We start from the raw sequence: 19,440 nt of genomic DNA on the forward strand, positions 1-19,440 counted from the left end.
TGTTTTATTTTCTTTACGGTTTTAGTTGCTGGGTTGGGCCGTAGAATAACCGTGGGTATTTTAGGCCATCGCGATTTTTTGTGTTTTCCAGTGCACTGTAAGTTATTATCTTTTATGTTTTGCACTGTTTAAAACAGAAAATGCCTAAAAATATAGTGAACACATTATTATTCTGGGTAAAATTGAACCAACGAGATATTTTTTCAGGATTTATTATGTGTTTGCATGATGAATTTTTTTGACATCAAAATAATGATTTTTTTCTTATGTTGATGTCTAAATTTAGAATAAAATGACTCTGATTTTAATTCGGACCAACGTTATTTTATTATTATGAGTCATCACTTATGATATTTTAATTCCATGTTTTTTCTGCCCAACGGTGTTCTGACATGGAGTTGAAATTAAATACATGGCATGTCTATTTTATTTTGCCAAAGTAAAATTTCATATTCATGTCAATTACTCATAAACTCTTTCATGTCCATTACAGCTTCCGCTGCGTTTACTGTCGAACCGTTGACAGGTTGTAACTTCCCTCGTTGGAAGAACTCGATGGAATTATGCCTAGCCGTCCATCAGTTTGATTATGCTTTACGGGAGGATAAACCCGTGGCTCGCACTGCTGGTGTCACGGGGTATGCTGAACTAAAGAAAACTTATGATTCCAAGATGGAAATATGGGAAAAGTCAAATCACATTGCTATGCTTGTGATGAGATCATCCATATCACCTGACATAATTGGGGCACTACCCAAGAAAGATATTCCTAAGGAATTCATGGCAGCCCTGGAGGAGCAATTCAAAGGCTCCGACAAGGTTTATGCGCAAGAACTTTTTCACAAGCTCCTTGAGAAGTATAATAATGATGGTGATGTCAGGGCTCACATTTTAAAGATGGTGAATGCTTGTAACAAAATTGAAGGCATTACAATGTGAGCTCAATGACAATCTACTTGTCCTCATGATCTTGGACTCCCTCCCTGAAGAGTTTGATCAATTTAAGATTAACTATAACTCTCTTAAAGAGAAATGGACAATCGCGGAGATATCTCCAAGAATTAAGAGGCAAGGAAAGGACCAAGCTTTTTTGGTTGGCTCCTCCAAGAGAAAACACGATGGAGCAAGCTCTTCTAAGCAACAACCACAAAAGAAGTTCTTTAAGAAAAATCCATCAAACTCATATAAAGGAAAGGAGAAGGTGGACGATAAGCCTAAAGAAAACAAGTGCAACTTCTGCAAGCATGAGGGTCATTATCAGAAAGACTGTCCAGAATTCCTCAAATGATTGATGAAGAAAGGTACTGATGAAATTACTTTCGTTGATGAAATGTTATATGTTGATTACTCTAGTACCTCTTGGTGGATTGATTGAGGTGCAACTTCTCACGTTGATAATTCTATGCAGGTGTGCTGTATTTACTTATTTAGAGGAAAAGCGGTATGCCACTGCTAATTGCTGGATGGCCAGATCAGCAGGAGCACACCTAAGTCAGTGTATGGTTTCTTTCGGATTTTTATGAGTGAAATTTCGGTGTTGCTGAACAAGATGAAGAAGGTTGTGCATAGTTAAGCTGGTCGATTCGGCAGTAAGCTATTCCTATTCCTGTCTATCGGGCAGCATGTACCGGCACTGGCTAGCTGGTGGCACATAGCCACATACCAGACACTAAAACTGATCAAGCAGGCAGCATCGATATTGTTTGACACGCCGGACCGGCCTCGCTTGACCAACCCAAGGAATAAAGGGGGTCTCGACTCTTTTGGAGCTTAATCACGTCATTAGTACGGCTCGCAGTGGTATGATTCTCGCTTTGGGTGTGAGAGGTCGCGAGTTCGATTCTCGCAACGCCCCCTTATTTTTTTAACGTCCTTTTTAAGGACGTGAAAAGTTGTCACTACGAATAACATAATTTTCTCACAAGATATATATATATATATATATATATATATATATATATATATATATATATATATATATATATACAAAAAAAGATCATCTATGTAGTTTGGTCCGTTACCAAATTGAAAAATAAGAAGTGGAAGCATAGTTCAGTTAGGGCATCTCCAACGGAACTCACTATTGCTCTCCGCCAATTTTGCTCTCCACGGACAAGACACCGGAGTGTGCCCGCCCGGGCATTTGATCGAACACGTGACGTGCGACGTCAGTGCATGCATCTCCGGCGTGGCTACGGCCGAAGCCAGCCATGGGCGCGCCGGACGCGGCCACAGGCGCGATGGACGTGGCCACGGGAGCGCCAGCGCCGCCATGGGCTCGTCGGACACGGCCGGGGTGTGCGTGGTCTACTGCACCAACGAGGCCATGCTATGAGCGCGCTGCGGCCGCGACGTGCACATTGCCAACACCTGCTTCTGCACGCACCGGAGGTTCCTCCTCACTGGCACAACTGCAAGGGGAGGACCACTTCGATAGCGTGCCGGATTCGCTCGTGCTCCTCATCTTCAACAAGCTCGCCGATGCGTGCTCACTCGGCCGCTGCTCCGCCGTCTCGCGCCGCTACAACACGCTCGTTCCACTCGTCGATGGCGACTGCCTGCATCGACCACGTCATCACCACAGGCAGCGCGTGTACTCGGACGACCACGGTTTTTTCTTCCGCGAGGCAGCGACGGTCTTCACGAGCTCAGCGGCGACTTGCGAGCGCGAGGAGAGCTCACGGTCCAACAACCAACGTCGTGGCCAAACAAAACAGTCCCAAACAGGGACAACCCGGGTACAAAAACAACAAGCACACAAGAGTCATGTCCGCCTACCTGATCAGGATAGCACGCACCCATAACAAAAGGCAAATATGGTTGCACTGGTCAGTTTGATTTTGATGGCACTATGACTCAACCAACAGTTGTTCAAGTTATATTAAAGTCCGGTTTAACTTGAATGTAATGAGCTGAGTCATATGCTTACGAGCATGATATCAACATGAGCATAGATGTGAAGCATAGACATTAACCATATCAACAACAATAAACCATCCTTCCTACTACATGCAAGAGAGTATGGCATAGTGATGATCATGAACTAGATGATACCCCGCGCGTTGCTGCGGAACATGTGCTACCATCAATTAAACACATGTAGGTATCATTAAAGTATTTTTGACATTACAGTTAAAGAGACATAAGCATATCAACCCCAAAAAATCATGTGTTACATAAGGAACTGTACCATTACAAAATATGTTGATATATAAGTATAATAGTAAACCCTCTATATACGACATTAATCTAGTTCATTTCTTATCTAGTCATCAAGTTTTTATATCGAAAAATCAAGTGTTGTGTAAACATCACCACAACTTGGTCTTTGCAGCCTAATGACATTCATAAATCAACTTGTATGCAAATAAACTGTAAAATATTAGTGATATGGCTGTGGTAGATGACTGATCTCTTTTTTCCAGTGGAGTGGTAAACGCACTGTAAATTAGCCGCAGATTTAGTTCGCCTTCAGTCGGATGCATTGTAAATGCAAATAACATCTTTGCTAATAGGGTCATTCCCTTCATAATTGCAAGGATCTTTGAGCTTTTTAAGTGTATCACGCAAAGAGCAAGTGAATAAAGCGTAACTTAGTCTGACTGTAACTAACACTAACTATGACATTTGAGAAGTACAAACCATTAGAAGGTGTGTTTAGCATTAAATAATTTAGTTCTTGAATTTGATTACCCATTCCCATCCAATAGTAACATAGGAAAAGAGACGAATACGTTCCAGGCCGAGAATTCTTTCCTAGATCTGAATACAGATCTTTACTGATCCTACCATCCTGTCAAACACACAATCGTACCAAGTAGCTGAAAGTGTTGGTTCCATGTTATGTGCAATCACTTGGTAGAGGTGTGTGATCTTCAATATAAAGGACAGTGAACCCCATTCTGCGATCATTACGTTCAGGGAGAAATATAGAGACTATTATAGTAGCTCGAAATTGTTTTAAAGCAGAATAATCATGCATAGATTATCAAGCCAAAAAGAGAGGGAATCGGGATTTGGCACCTATTGCATGAGCAGATAAAGGTATTTGAGTGCAGAAACATCTGGCAAACAGCACGGCATAGCAGAAGATATTTGATGATAACTGATAATATAAATTATCAGGACTGAATGAACCTAATATGAAGAGAAGAATCAGAAAATAAATGAGGTTGTGTTGATTACTATGTCCACCTTACCAAATAAAACTATACATTACCTATGAAAGCATGCAGTAGCAAAAGTGTGTGACGTACAGCTGTAGAACTATTTCTTCAGGTAAAAGAGATGTCAAGGTACTACCTTGTACCCTGCCGCAAGCTGAAATTTATGTCAGAGGGCAACAAAATAAAAGATAGAAGGCATCTCATCGAATCTGATACCTGTTATGATTACACACTGAGAATAGTTTCATCATATTTCCTTCACTTCAACTGCATTTATCAAATTTGTGGAGATCCTGACCGAACCAAAATGAAAGAGAAAAGGGGTTTCCATATTTGAATATACAATACACAAATGGAGAAAACAAAAATACAAATGAGATACCAATAGAGGACATGAATATGAACTAGATTGTATATAAATAAATAAATGGAAAGCAAAAGTCATTGGAAGGAGAAATTGGAGCGACATACCCAAAAAAAGGATGCTTGTAACTTCCGTCCAGTGTTACGCCTTGGAGAAGAACAGCGTCAATAAAAGAAATTGCGGGCAGGGAATAGGTGCATTTTGAGAAGACAGTGAGCGGATGAGGTACAGCCGTATGGGGGCGATTTAACTACCATGTATACAGTACTGGAGATGTCAACGGCGGTGCAGGATCGATTCCAAGTGCATCATTCTCAGTGCAGTCACGTATATACGCAGACGCGTGATGGTAGACGGAAGGCCCTCTAAGAAAATTAACCCCACAATCAGGCCATGGAAGGAGCAGTGGAGCCGTGCGTACCTCAAGCTCTGTCTGTCAAGGAAAAGAGCACGAGGGACTCGATGCCGTCGTCGTAGAGGCCGCACACAAAGGACCGTCGAGGCGGCCGGAGCTGCTGCCGCGGGTGCAAGGCATACTCGTTAAAAGAGGAAAGCGGATCCATCAGTTACTATAGCATTTGTTACAGAAGATGAGGAGAAGGCAATCGTGCAGGAGACGAAGAGAGTGAAACTGCCAGGAGCTTAATCAATGGTGGAGCAGACGATACGTCTGTAACACACAGAGAGTTCTAGAGGAATATACGGAAAACCAATGATGAGGTCAAGAGCAACCGATGGGCCGGAGTTATGGGCTGCATCAGGCCTCAAGTAATGGGCTGCACGGTGTGGCTTGATCAGAACATACTGAACGAAAACAAACGCACCTAAATGGACGTAGCGATCCTAAATGAAAAAGAATGAGTGTGAGGGAGTGGCAGTTTTTGCTGATGTGGCAACTTGCTGAGTTGGATAGGCTGCATGTTGAGAGAAATGGGTTAGTGGGGATCAACTATTTAGGTATTATAGATAACATCATTATAATGACAACACTACTTATGAACATAGCATGACCACTAGCATCGGAAACATTTACATAAAAGAACATGAAATAATACTAGCAATTAATCATTTAAACAACCATTGCAAAATGATCATATCATAAGGATAAGCATGGATTCACAAGCATATATCTATAGCACTCAGAAAATATTAACATGCACAAACAATTTATTATTGAGGTTGAAAACCATGGCTACGGCAAGGCTCTCATGCAAGTGGCTGTCGTGGCTTGCCTGGGGATGAAGAGATCACCGGGAAGAAGTGCGGAAGGATCACGGAAAGATTCGCCAGAAACAGTTCTCTCCCGAAGGGGGCTGTTTCCGGGCAAGGGAAAAATGGTCATTTTAACTATGTGAAACATTATGAAAATGATACCAACATGACGGGCTCGACGAGACGAAGAAATGGGCTTTGGAATCACCTCATTTGGAGTTGTGGCTGAAAAGTTACGTCCGTTCGTTCGTTAGCAGAAAAACTAATAAGAATCTGTGTTTTTCTGTTGCTAACGGGTGAACGTGCACTATTCAACCATTTCAAACGGCTGAGCTGAAAAACAGAAGGCGCATTTTCAAAAATGCGTTTCTGTTGTAGTAAAAGCGTATGCTAAACAGAAGACATATCGAAGTATGCTTTCATTATACAAAAACATATTACTGAAATGCGCGTCCACTTGAACATGTCAGCGGGCGGCATGGGTCAACGCCTAGAGGCCGACAGGTGGGGCCAACTCGCAGGGGAGGGGGTCATCGTCTTCTTCTCCAGTGCCCGACGGGCCAGAGCAGAGGGCGCGCGCTCCGGCGAAGGTTGCCGGCAGCTCCAACCACCGTTCAAGGCGCCGAGAACATCGGCGAGATCGGGATGGAGGGCCGCATCCACCCAGGCCAATCACGAACACCGAGGAGGGTGTAGGATCGAAAGTATGTCTAGAGGGGGGGGGGGTGATTAGACTATTTGACCAAATAAAAACTTAACCTTTTCCCAATTTTAGTTCTTGGCATATTTTAACAACTTAGCACAAGTCAAGCAATTTTAACACAATTCAAGCAAGCATGCAAAGAGTATATAAGCAGCGGAAAGTAAAGCATGCAACTTGCAAGAATGTAAAGGGAAGGGTTTGAAGAATGCAAACGCAATAGGAGACACATATGTTTTTGGCGTGGTTCCGATAGGTGGTGCTATCGTACATCCACGTTGACGGATACTTCAACCCACGAAGGGTAACGGCTGCGCGAGTCCACGGAGGGCTCCACCCACGAAGGGTCCACGAAGAAGCAACCTTGTCTATCCCACCATGGCCATCTCCCACGAAGGACTTGCCTCACTAGGGTAGATCTTCACGAAGTAGGCGATATCCTTGCCCTTACAAACTCCTTGGTTCACTCCACAATCTTGTCGGAGGCTCCCAAGTGACACCTAACCAATCTAGGAGACACCACTCTCCAAAAGGTAATAGACGGTGTGTTGATGATGAACTCCTTGCTCTTGTGCTTCAAATGATAGTCTCACCAACACTCAACTCACTCTCATAGGATTGGATTTGGTGGAAAGCTGATTTGAGTGGAAAGCAACTTGGGGAAGGCTAGAGATCAAGATTCATATGGTAGGAATGGAATATCTCGGTCTCAACACATGAGTAGGTGGCTCTCTCTTAGAAAATGGGTAGTGGAAGTGTAGGTACGTTCTGATGGCTTCCCTCACGAATGAGGAGAGGGCGGAGGGGTATATATAGCCTCCACTCAAAATCTAACCGTTACACACAATATACCAAACTCGGTGGGACCGAATCAAAACTTGGTCGGACCGATTCAGTGCATAATGTGACCGTTAGGAAATTTCGGTGGGACCGACATGTCAACTCGGTGGGACCGATATCATTAGGGTTAGGGCATAACATAATCTCGGTTGGATCGATTACACAAACCCGGTTGGACTGACTTTGGTAATAAGCTAACTAGGGAGTTGGTCAGGCAAACTCGGTGTGACCGATTCGCTCGTCTCGGTGGAACCGAAGCGTTACGAAAAGGAAATAGGGAGTTTGCATTGCAGACTCGGTGGGACCGATCGCTCATCTCGGTTAGACCGAAACGTTACAAAGGGAAACAGAGACTTTGCAATCCCATCTCGGTGAGACTGAGATCCCTATCGGTGAGACCGAAGTGACTAGGGTTTCTGGCAGTGGCTATGTCAAATGAACTCGGTGGCGCCAGATGGAACAAATCGGTGGGGCCGAGTTTGACTTTTGGTTTGGGACATATGTGGATATGAGAAAGTGGTTGAGGGCTTTGGAGCATATCACTAAGCATTTTGAGCAAGCAAGCCATTAAGCAACACCTCATCCCCTTTTAATAGTATTGGCTTTCCTATAGACTCAATGTGATCTTGGATCACTAAAATAGAAAATGTAGAGTCTAGGACTTTAGAGCTTGAGCCAATCTTTTGTCCTTAACATTTTGAGGGGTCCACAATCCTTATCCATGCCATGCCAATCATTGAACTTTCCTGAAATATTTATCTTGAAATGGCATTAGTTCAATGAGCTATATGTTGTTAATCATTACCAAAACCACCCAGGGATAGTTGCACTTTCAATCTCCCCCTTTTTGGTAATTGATGACAACATATAGACCAAAGCTTCGACAAATGATAATAAGATTGAAATACATCGTCGCTTTGAGAAGTATGTAACAAACAAGAGCTCCCCCTAAATTTGTGCATTATTTAAAATTTGCTTTGGACTGCAAATGCACAATGTGTTAGGATCATGGGTCACTTTTCCATGTCACATACATCTTGGTGGAGCACTCAAAATGATAATAATTGAAAACATGCACTCATCACCAAGCAAAGTGAATGATCATAACTGGATATAAGAGATAATATCATTCAAGCACACATTAAGGTAGCATATGATCAAACACATGATCATCCAAGTATCTCACAAAAGGCATAAAGTATCAAGCAAACACACAATAAAGTAACAAGAAAATAAAGTGCAAAGAGAGACAAAACAACACTCTCTCTCTTGAAGACTATGATCTATACATATTTCTCCCCCTTTGCCAACAAGTTACCAAAAAGTTTAAAATATGCATAGTGCTATGCATCTCTCAGGCTCGGTCTTCATGAGGTGGTGTAGAGATGAATCCAAGGACGAAACCTTCTGTTGAAGTTGCTGGAGCTGGTGGAGTGGCTGCTGAAGCTGGTGGCACTGAAGCTGTGGCTGCTGGTGCAAATGTAGTAGATCTTGCATCTGAAACAGGCACTGCAGCAGACCTCTGACTTCTGGGCACTCTTATGAAAGCATCTGTAGTAGACTTGCCTTTCTTCTCCTCCACTTCCTCTTGAAGTTGCTCAACCACTGACTGAATCTCAGTTAATTTGACATCAAGAGCATAGAGTTTTTGCTTAATGATCCTCTCCAAGCTCTCCTAATTTTGAGTCAGGGTGGCCAAGCCCCGCTCAATCCTCAAGGTGGATTGGATCAGATATCCAAGTTGATCTTTCTTACTCTTTAAGAACACCTGAGATGCCTCTTCAACACTTGGCATCTTTGCAGCCTTCTCCGCCCTTGCCTTCTCTCTCTTGCCATGTGCTTGCACTGAGGAAGGGTCTTCCTCATTAATAACAACAATGTTATCCTCAAAATCTGGCCTGAGGAGTAGATGCTCTTTGTCCAATAGATATGTGCCTGTGCCCATGTTGAAGTTGATGAGCACCTGAATTTGTGGAGCATACCCACAAGATCTCTTCTGATCTGCAGCTGTCCTCTTGATTGTCTCAATAATCAAACTCATCACTTTGAACTTTTGAGGGACATCAAATATATGCAGCAAGTTAATGGAGTGTCCTCTTATCATTATGTAATCTCCAGATTTTGGCAAGAGAGTGTGCCTCAGAATGGTATTGATAGTAGGCAGCCCTGACAGCAAGTGCTTCACCGAGCCAAACTTGTGAGTCTCCCACTACTAGGGAAAACCTTATACACAGAACTTTAGCAGTAGCACGTCTTAAAAAGGAACGCTAGTGCTAAGTAGCAGTAGCGCGTTGATGAAAAGCACGCTACAGATAATACTATAGCAGTAGCGCGCCTGTGGATAACCGCACTACTACAAAAATTCTCACGGCTTAGCCGATGGGCTACCCATAGTAGTAGCGAGCCGCGGAGAACCGCGCTACCACTATGTGCTTTGTACCAGCACGTTTATGCGAAACGCACTACTGACATAGGAAATACAATTAAATGGAAAGCAAGTAGAAAAGTAAATGAAAATGAAAGAAATAGAAAAAGGTGAAAGGAAAAAAAGTAAAATGTAAAGAAAAATAAATGGAAAGGGGGAAAAAGAGAAAGGAATAGCAGTAGCGCGTATTGGGGAACGCGCTGTAGCTAACTTAGCAGTAGCGCGCTTCCTGGAACGCGCTACTGCTACTTTTGACTTAACTGCGCGGTTTCGTTCTTCTCCAGAGCCACTTCCCCCAAATCGAACCCCTCCACTGTCGCGCCCGTCGGCCGCCGCGCGCTCTCCCGTCGCTCTCCGCCGCGCGCCCGAGCCCCGACCTCGACCTCGACCTCGACGCCGCCCGACCCCGACCTCGATGCCGCCCCGACCCCGACCTCGATGCCGCCCCGACCCCGACCTCGACGCCGCCCTCCGACGCGCGCCCGAGCCCTAACCCCGACCTCGATGCCGCCTGCCCCTCCCTCGCTGCAGGCACCCGAGGTGAGCACGCCTGCTCCTCCCCCTCCCCTACCTCTGCCTAGGGTTCTTCAAATTTTAGTTCCATCAACTTAGTTAGGGTTCATCTGTGGAAACAAATCAGAGGCGGATGTTATCGAATACGGATGCGGCTCGAATGTTTTCTTAGATGATGAATAAACACTATTGTAATGCATAATAATTTCTAAGATTAATCATATAACGAGTAAAATTTGACCACTTATTTCACTTTTAAGTTGGATAATTGGAATATCCGCTACCACTTTCCACCCCTAGGTTCATCAAATTAGATGGTAATTAGGGCAGTAATTCCTAGGTACTAATTAGTTATAAGAACTAGGTACTAGTTTATTTTTATTTATAGTAAGTTTATTTTTAGTAAGAACTAGTCAAATTAGATGTCACATTTGTTGTTATTTTTTTAGTTAAAGCAATTTTTCCCGCATCAACGTCGACGATGCCTACCCCGCATCCTTGTCGTCGACTCGACGAGGACACCTGCTTGACCAGATGGGCCATGTCCGGGACTGGGCTCCGCTGGGTTGGTACTGGGAGGCGCTACCTACCGGGGGGCACAGCTTGGTGAGGAGTCAGCCCATCGTTGACCCGAACCTTCTTTGGTGGCGGTCGCGTGGGCCAGTGACGGTCGAGAGGCTTGAGGACCCCGCGTAGGTGGTACGTCACCGTGTCAGCGAGGAGGACGCGCACGTCCGTCGCTACTTGTTTGCACTGGAGCACAGGTTCTCCAATACCTGGCAGGTTCTCCAGGGATCTCACTGGAGCTATGATCCTGTGATGGTTCCCTCTCTTTGGGTGTCCACCGCCCGCTCCGATACCCGTCGTTCGCTAGGGTTTTAGTTGTATTAGTGATGTTATATGTATGATACTATTCGGGATGTATTAGTTATAATATTCGACGATGTACAAACGCAAGAGATGATTTACTTTTGCTTATTGAATACATGCTAATTTGAATACTTATTTATTTTACGATTTGGTTTTGCTTATTGAATGCTCATGTCAATATGAGTCCTATAAGATATTCTGAAATGTATATCTTGTGTTGCTCAAATATGATATGTGCTTGCCCAACTGGCCAGTCATGTTTGCAAGTTACACCTCCGAGTGGCCTATGTTTTGCCGGAGTGTTGATTCATTTCCATTCCGGCAAATTTCAGGCGCTCGATACGTCCTATTTTAGCAAAGGTCATGCTGGATTTTTCCGTGAATTTTGGCATGACTTGTGCCAGAATATGTAGGAAATATCGAGTGCCCCGGATTTGTGTGTTGAGTATCCTGGTAGTTGTCTTTGATCGATTTTCAATTAATGTTTCAACTATGAACATAGGAAATGTCTGATGATGAAAAGGATTTCGATATTTGCAAAGACTGCGAAGACGAGCGCGACCTGTGCGACATAATCTTTCTAGATGATGATAGGCGCTTCAGCATCAAGCTAGACGAGAACTTCGAAGTGGATATAGTAAGTCACAACGACAAGTCTTTTTTCATAATTAAGCATGACATCTGCTTCATTTGCTTCAACTTATATTTTTTTTACTATTCTACTAGCGTATCCCCTGCCATGCAAGAGTTTTTGTCTTGGATAAGATAGGTTTCAGTCCTATGGAAACTACTATGGAGGTAAAGAGAGTTTACTTGATGACCGAGCATGGTTGTATTTTCCACGCAAAATTACACAACGCAGATACCTATACCTATTTTGGATGAAAAACTTGGCAAGCACTATGCAAGATTTATGCATTTGAGCATGATATGGTTATCACCTTTGATATTCGTCCGGAAGATGATATTGAAGGTAATACCGACATCTGGGTCGATGTGCAGACGCCTCCAGTTCTACCATTATATGAGTTTCTCAACCATATTTATGTCTTTGATATTGTTTATTCAAAAATAGTTGACAACGAATTTCTATTGACAGCTTATTTCCAATCAAGCAAACATGTCCAACACTTGGTATACAGGACCTACTACTATCCCGGGGCTGAACTAAACTGCAAGGAGATAAGTCATTATGTTTCATGGCTTGAAGATCTTCATACTGTCAAGACAAATTATTTTTTTGGACTTGCAAATCTTAGTACTCAAAACGTGCGACCAATAGTGTTTGTATTGAACTACGGTCACATCTATTTAGGAAAGATGGTAAGATTTTTACTATTTGTACTCAGTGCATCTTTTGCATAGATTATTTTTTAAGCTAAACTTCATTGCTAAGTATGTTACTATACGATGTTCTTCAACAGGGACTCCCGCTGAATGTTGTGACTCATTGGATCGAGACTAAAGGTCAGATGAGAATTGTCAGCTTACGGCCAAGATATCCTATAATGCACTTTAGTGCATTCAAGATTTCTAATAGCGAGGAATGCTTAATAGTGAAAGATTGGAGCAAAATTGTGAACGATCGCAGAGAAGTACTAGGGCGCAACAATCAGAAAGACTACGATTAGGAGACAGGTTCATCTGCATGCTCCAACTTGATGAAGAAGGAGTGCTACACATGTTTTATGTTATTTTACCTGAGAGAGAGCAGCAGGAGTGATTAGCTAGCTAGAAATGAGTTTGAAAATGGTGATGTGCTACACTATGACTATGATGATTAAATAGCTAGTGTTGGTGGTAATGACTCTGCTGATTTTTATTTGCTAGTGTTGGTGGTGATTAGATAGCTACCACAACTAGTGTAGGTGGTGATTAGCCAGCTAGAATGTGTTTGAAGATGATGATGTGCTACACTATGACTATGATGATTAAATAACTACTGTTGATGTTATGACTATGATGATGATTAAATAGCTTGTGCTGGCTGATTAGATTCAAGTGGAGGCAACATGTGGTGCACATCGAAAGTACTACTAGTCCAAACTAGATCAAGTTTGGATTAGTAGTATACTTTTGACATGCACCACATATTGCCTCCATTTGAACCTAATCCACCTTCATTTGACACACTGTTATGGACATAATGATATAAACCTCATAATTGGTATTGTACCAATATTTATATGATGGTGTATAAATACACTCAAAATAAAAAAAATAAAAAAAGAATACTAGTAGCCATGGACAGTAAACACGCTGCCACTAGCTAGATTAGCAGTAGCGTGGGAGTGAACACACGTTGCAGCTATTTGTCCTAGAAGTAGCGCGCGTAAGCACGTGTTACTGCTAAGTAATAGCTGTAGCGCCTTATGAGTAGCGCGGCCTCCCGCGCTACTAGTGGGCACAAAACCCGCGCTACTACTAGGGTTTTCCCTAGTAGTGTCCAGGTCTGCATCAGGAATCTCCTTGTACATGCTTGCCATTGAGTTATGGTCTTTCTTCTTCTTGTCATACACATCCAAGTCATCTTCATGAGCTTCTGGGGCATTGATTAGTTTAGCCCATTCATCAACTGTAGATTGGTACCTAGTACCCTCTGACATCCATACAATTCTACCATCTGGATAAAAATGAGCAGTGGAGTAGAATTGCATGATCAGCTCATCATTCCACTTAGTGAGCTTTTGACCAACAAACTTGTCCACCTCACAAGCCTTGAAGCTGTCATAAACACCTGAGAAGTGATCTTCATTTTCTTTAATGTAGGTCCAGTCAACCCATCTCATGTCACACACTATGGGCTTCTTGTCAAGCAAAACAGTTTCATAGAAATCCTACTGTTCTTTAGTGTGAAACCTGTAATCCACAGCAGTTCTCCTCCTTACAGCATATGGGTCATTCTTCCTCCAAAGTATTAAACCTGGATCCTTCCTGAGTTTCATGTCCTCTGCAACAGGATGTGCATCATTGTGGTCTGGAATCTTTGGCTTGAGCTTTCTTAGCACTTGGGCTTCAGCTTCTTCTTCTTCTTCCACTTTAGGCACTGGGGCCTTGTTCTTCTCCTCAGCAGGTATATTCCTTGTACTCCTCTTGGGTGTGGTCTTTGTGGTTGTAGCAGCAGCTTTGGGAGCAGATTTGGGCTTAGCAGCAACCCCTTAGGAGCTGGAGCAGCATCCTCTTTCTCTTCATTATCAGAATCTCTCATCATGGAGGGTTTGCCAATGATCCTAGTAGTGGTCTTCTTGACCCTCTCTTTCCTCTTTTCCCCTTCTGCAGCAACCTCTTTAGGTTCAGATCCCAAAGTTTCTTGAGTGGAGGCTCTGGACTTAGACATAGGAACTCTTTTTGCTGGTGCCTTTCTGTTCATGCCTGGTTTAGTTGATGCAACAGTACCAAACTCTTTCTTCACCACCTTCTTCTTAAAAGTGGCTTCATCCTCAGCTGCAACATAGTCTTCATCCTCTGAATCTGAATTTCTCTTCTTCCTTGTTTTAGTAGCTGCCTTGAGCAAGTTACTAGGTGTGCTCCTGGTGCCCTCATCATAGCTGCTGGAGGGACTAGTGCCCTCACTCAACTGTCCTTGCTGTTCAGATATGTTCTGGCTGTCACTCTGGTCAGACATCTTGTAGGCAAATTGTTAGCAGACCCTGTGAATAGGTTGTAGATGAGGTAGAGTAGATGAGCATCACAAAGTACAGAGGTTTTGCAAAAAAAATGAGTCAAAAGCTTAGTTTTAGTTCTCTACAAAAGTGATCTCGGAGCTACTGAATTGACAAACTCGGTGATACCGAAGCAACACTTGGAACCTAAACTAGTGAACTCGGTTGAACCGAGTCATAGTTTGGTGGCACCGAGATTGCTAGGGTTTCACAGAATCCTGAACTCGGTCACACCGATTTGCACGTTTCGGTCAGACCGAAAAGCGCATGTGCAATGGCCTAAGCCGAATCGGTGAGACCGGTTTCTACATTTCAGTCAGTCCAAGATGAGTTCTACGGAGAGCTAACCCTAAAATTTTGAATCAATCTAGACCTAAGGATGTTTTAGCTGGATAGATTAATCTCATTCATGGCAAGAAATATGGCATTATCCTTGTTGTCGTGGTTTTGTCACGGCAGATGTCCTCATGAAAGGACTTAGTCGTGGAGCCATCGCTACGGTTTAACTTGAAGGGGTTAAAGCGGACACAAAGACACAGATTTATGCTAGTTCGGCCCCTTCCGTGAAGGTAAAAGCCTACGTCTAGTTGTGATGGGATTGATGTGGTCTCGATGACTAGGGAGCGAAATAAGCTTCTCCTAGGCCTCGAATCGTCGTCCTTGAACCGCCCCGGGTCGTCCCCTTATATACATGGGTGACGCCCGTCGGTTCAGAGAGTCCCAATCTCCGGTTCATACACATCCGGGTTGATCTCTCTCTATTCCTAACTTATGATACAAGTTTACATATCGGGCCGGTTTACAGCTATAGGTGCTAAACCGACTACAGGTCTTGGGCCCTTATTCTCATGCCTCTTGGGCTTCTACACTGTTGATCTACTGATGAAGTTAACCCGGCCCAGATAGGCCGGTTTACGTCCAGTAGTAATATCCCCAACATTAGGCCCCAGATTGATTTGAACAGGTTCATGTCAATCCTTGATAAAAATCTTCACCTGCAAATACTTCCTTGAAATTGTTGAACCGCCGTGACGTCACCTTCTCCAGCTGCTGCAAACCAGCATGACATCTTCATTAATGTCTTTTTTTAACAGAACCGCAATAATCGAGGCGACAGCTCCGCCTCCCAGATTCGCGGCCCTTGATTCCCGCGCCTGACACAGGTGTCTCGCCTTATAAATAGGACCGAAAGGTCATTTCCTTTCTTCCCTTCGTCCTCTTTCTCTTCGTCTTCCTCGCGCTACTCGCCTCGGAGCTCCGCCGCCGCCGTCGACTTATGCCTCGTCTCGGGCCGCTGCATCACCCTGAACGCCCCAGAAAAAGCGGCACCTCCTCCGCATCTCCTCGGCTCAAGTAAGCCTTTAGCTCCCCTTGACCTAGATCCGTTCTAGGGTTTCCAGTTTCTTGCCGTGCCTCATGAACTACTCATGTTCCTGCCCGACTTCTAGCTAGTTCCTTGTAACAGCTTGCTCCGATTAGCAGTAGTTTTTAGTATCCGCCTGTAGCCTTGTGCCTATATCCGTAAATCTGACATATTACCTTCGGTTCATGGTATGACGAACTATTCTGTTTTCTTTCTTCTTTTCTGACCTGGCTCCAGATCCTTTATTGTAAAGAAGTCTCGTGAAACTTGTTTCTGCATACTTAACCATTTGCAACCTTTAGTTGCTTTCACTGTTTAGACCAGGCGGTTTAACTTGTCATAAAGAAAAAACCAAACCGGTATACACCATTAGTCCCCTTGTGGAACCGCCAAAACTCCTTAACCAAACTCTGTCATTTCGTAGAATTCCGGTTTAGATGTTCTTGTCTCCGATTCAGTATGGTACACTGGTTCTCTTTTTTGTCCCAACATATTCCTTGAACCGGATATCCTTTCTTTTTTTTAGATGGCCAAGCAAGTGTACAAATGCAACTGGGTGCCTTCCCGGGTCACCGAGACTCAGTTAAACAACCTTGTACTGACGGGCGCTTTAAGCAGCAAGAATGATATCCATTGGAGGGTTCCCGGCAACGAATCTTTACCCACACCTCAGGAGGGAGAAATCGTAGTATTCGCAGATCACTTGGCCCGGGGTTTTAACCCGCCCGGTTCAAAATTTTAACGGGATGTGCTGGCCAATTTTCAACTTCGTCCGCAAGATATAGGCCCCAATTCTGTTACCAATATTTGCCACTTCCAAGTGCTTTGCGAAGCATACTTTCAAGAAGAACCCACGGTTGAATTGTTTAGAGACTGCTTTCATCTAAACCGCCGCACAGAATTCACTGACGGGCCCAACACGGAATTAGGAGGCATGGCGATTCAAAAGAGGAAGGAAGTCACTTATCCTCATGTCAAACTGCACAGCCACCCCAAGGAATGGAATCACACCTGGTTTTACTACCGAGACACTTCACCTGCTAATGAGAATCCTTTGCCTGGTTTTCGTCCTGAGCGACTCAGCAATGCACATCCTTTCCCGCAAAGGTTAACTGCCAGTGAAAGGAGTAAATATGCTCCTCAACTCTCCAAGCTCAGAGCCTTCATGGCCAATGGTCTTACCGGGATCGATCTTGCGCGCTGCTGGATATCATGGAGCATACTGCCCCTCTCCCAGCGCTCCGGTTTAATGTGCGAGTATTCTGGCAGTGTCAATGATCCCCTCAGACACATTAATATTCAGCTCACCAATGATGAGGTCACTGAAGCGGTGAAGAAAATGCTGAATGAACCGGAACATCTCTGTGCCCGAACCGGTCTGCTCCCGTTCTGTGCTACCAACAAGCCACCCTCTGTAAGGCTTCTAACTAATCTTTGCTGAATATATTACTGTTGTCTTGGGCATGACCTTTAACCTCAACTACTGCTTAATCAGGGTGATGACCCATTCTGGAGCAAGAAACTTCCCCAAGAAAAACCAGAGAAGCCCGAGAAACCGGAGAAACCAACCCGGCAAAAGACCAAAGCTGTCAATTGAACTGTTTATAAAAGAAGAACCACTGCCTCTTCTGATCCGGCCACGGATGATGCTGTGAGTAATCCGGACCCCGAGGCAGAACTTGATTCACTTGGTTTACTTTTCATATGCCTAATTAACGTTGATATTTGTCAGGATGAAGCTGAAGCCAGCATTGCTGATGATGTAGAGGTAATTATTCTCTCCTCTGATTCAAGTCCTTCGCCTTCATTAAAAATCCGTTAGGCAAACCGGAAAATTAAGTTTTCTCACCCCCTTGCTTATTTGGATCCCAAATTTCTTATGAAGACCCAGCAACATGAAGCTCGCCGCACAACTCGGCACAGCGGCCAGGTAGTTACCTCCGCCGGTTTACCAAACAGCCCGGTTCGAAAACGTCGTTCAGAGGTCTCTAATTTGCTTGTCAGTGCTTATCCCAAAGCGGGCTGTGTTCGTCAACCCCTTAATCCATCTGACTCTGATTATCAGGTCACTTCCCACTCTTCATCTGGCGAGTCATCAGCCACTCAGCTGCCACCGCTTAAAACGGTGCTTGGGTAAGTCATACACTTCATACTATTTCCAGTGCATCCTTTCATATCATACGCTGTATTTGACTGTTCTTGTGCTTTTCCAGGGCTAAACCGAGGCCAAGTAAAAAGGCTCGTCTGGATAAGATGGTTGACGAAGAGACTGCTCCTGAACTGGATATCACCCCGAATCCTGAAGCGACCATTTGTGAAGATACGCCCAACGTCCCACCATTGCATGATGACATTCTTGTTGCCGAAGATAGACCTATTAATTCCTCCCGTCCTGCTGACCAACCTGGAGGCCCGACCCGGATTGAGAAATCCACCAGTCCAATCCGTCCTGCCAGTAAAACGACTGTTCCTGGTCAAACCGGCGATAGCAAGGACGATGATGTTGAAATCACTGGTTTTGGCCACAGTGAACCGGGTAAGCCGGTCGCTTTAGCCAAGCATTTTGCCAAGGAAGAATCCGCCACCATGAGCAAGGGCAAGTGGGATGTTGATCTGGCAACTTATGCCGCTCTGAGCCCCCAAGACCTTCATGCTGGTTATCTGAACCGGCTGTATACTAGCCGTGATTACGAAGCTGGCCTGGTGAAGATGATGAAGGAAAAATTTGAGGTAACCTTCACGTTTCTTTCTACTAGAATATTTCAATTGTTGTTAGCTCTCCTAGCCCCCAAGGGCCGGTTTAACTGTAATATAGTTAAACCGGGACTGTAATCCATAGCACCGCATTAGAACATGTTCGGTCAAATAGCCATTAGCCCCCAAGTGCTGAGTTGAATACTTGTATTAAGCTTGGGACTTTGTGATTTCGTTGATACATGGTGATCAAATATGCATTAGCCCCCAAGTGCCAAGTGTATAACTGGTTATGCACTCGGGACTTATAACTTGATCTTGTGTTGTCGCAGAGCGAAATCAATGATCTGCAAGAAAATCTGAAGACGCAGCAAGCAGAAACTTCTAAAGCCAGAGATGAACTGAAGACCGCTTTGACCACAATGGAACAACTCAAGGAATGGTTCAAGTCTGAGCGGGCCGGCTGGGATACCGACAAGGCCGCTTTAACAAAAAGGGCTAAGAATGCTGAAGCTGCCCTTAAATCGGTAGTGGAGGAGCTGACCAGCGTGAAGCGGCAAGTGCACGCTATGACTGCTGCTATCTTTGGTAAGCCTTTCTTGATTTCTGTAATAACTTGGCCTGCATTATG

Source organism: Triticum aestivum, chromosome 7B, assembly GCF_018294505.1.
Source record: "Triticum aestivum cultivar Chinese Spring chromosome 7B, IWGSC CS RefSeq v2.1, whole genome shotgun sequence".
NCBI lineage: Eukaryota > Viridiplantae > Streptophyta > Magnoliopsida > Poales > Poaceae > Triticum > Triticum aestivum.